Source organism: Suncus etruscus, chromosome 1, assembly GCF_024139225.1.
Source record: "Suncus etruscus isolate mSunEtr1 chromosome 1, mSunEtr1.pri.cur, whole genome shotgun sequence".
NCBI lineage: Eukaryota > Metazoa > Chordata > Mammalia > Eulipotyphla > Soricidae > Suncus > Suncus etruscus.
The window spans coordinates 197979996-197980995 of record NC_064848.1 but is presented as its reverse complement, the minus strand read 5'-3'; the positions used below and the strand labels follow the sequence as shown (position 1 = coordinate 197980995).

General features: G+C 43.0%; 1 non-coding gene across 1 annotated transcript; it reads right to left on the bottom strand.

Annotated features, from left to right (window-relative positions):
- Window positions 1–248: 248 nt before the first annotated feature.
- On the bottom strand, window positions 249–352 carry LOC126026490 (U6 spliceosomal RNA). The gene has a single exon (XR_007501742.1). It is a non-coding gene; the product is annotated as a U6 spliceosomal RNA (small nuclear RNA).
- Window positions 353–1000: the final 648 nt, after the last annotated feature.

Sequence of the window (1000 nt, the reverse complement as noted above, 5' to 3'; positions counted from 1 at the left end):
ACCCAGGAAAGCCAATTTGTAGTGACCACACAGGTGCCATTGCTGCTCATGGGGCTCAAGGAGGAGAGAGAGATAGAAAGTAGAAACCAAGTATCCTTTTATTCCTACTTGAAGTCGGTGGTCTGCCATTATCCTGGACCTCCCAACTGTCTAAGTTTTCATTTTTATACCTGGCATGACAGGGGCATGTCCAAGTCCAACTTCCATTAAATCAACAATTTGGGGTAGTTGTCTAAATGATTTTTTTTTTAAATATGGAACGCTTCACGAATTTGCGTGTCATCCTTGCGCAGGGGCCATGCTAATCTCTGTATCGTTCCAATTTTAGTATATGTGCTGCCGAAGCGAGCACTCTAAATGATTTTTTAAAAAATGAGACACTATAGAAGCCAGAGCTATAATATAGCCTTGCATGTGGCTGACCCCACTTCAATCCCTGGTACCCCAGATGGTCCTTCATCCCACCAAGCATGATTCCTAAGTGCAGAGCCAGGAGTAACCTGACTAATCAGGAGTAACCTGAACACTTTTAGATGTAGCCCCAAAACAAAAACAAACAAATTTAGGCACTGAAATTTGCATTCATGTTAATAGCAGTGTTTCAGACAATGTCGCTACACCATATACACTAAATTCATAAATGTTGACATCTTAAGGTTGGAGCGATAGCTAGTATCCCTAGAATCCCATATGGTCCTCCAAGCCTGCCAGAAATAACACAAGCACTGCTAGGTGCGGCTCCAAAATAAACAAATGAATGGGCCAGAACCATAGTACAGTAGGTAGGACTCTTGCCTTGCATGCAGCTGACCCAAGTTTGATCCCTGGCACCATGCATGTTTTCCCAAACTACCAAGAATGATTCCTGAGTTTAGAGCCAGGAGTAACCCTGGAGGACTGCTAAGTGTGGCTCCAAAACAAAAAGAAACAAACAAATTGAGGCACTGTGATTCGAAATGGTGTTAATAGCAGAGTTTCAGTGGGTACCTATGCCATCCAT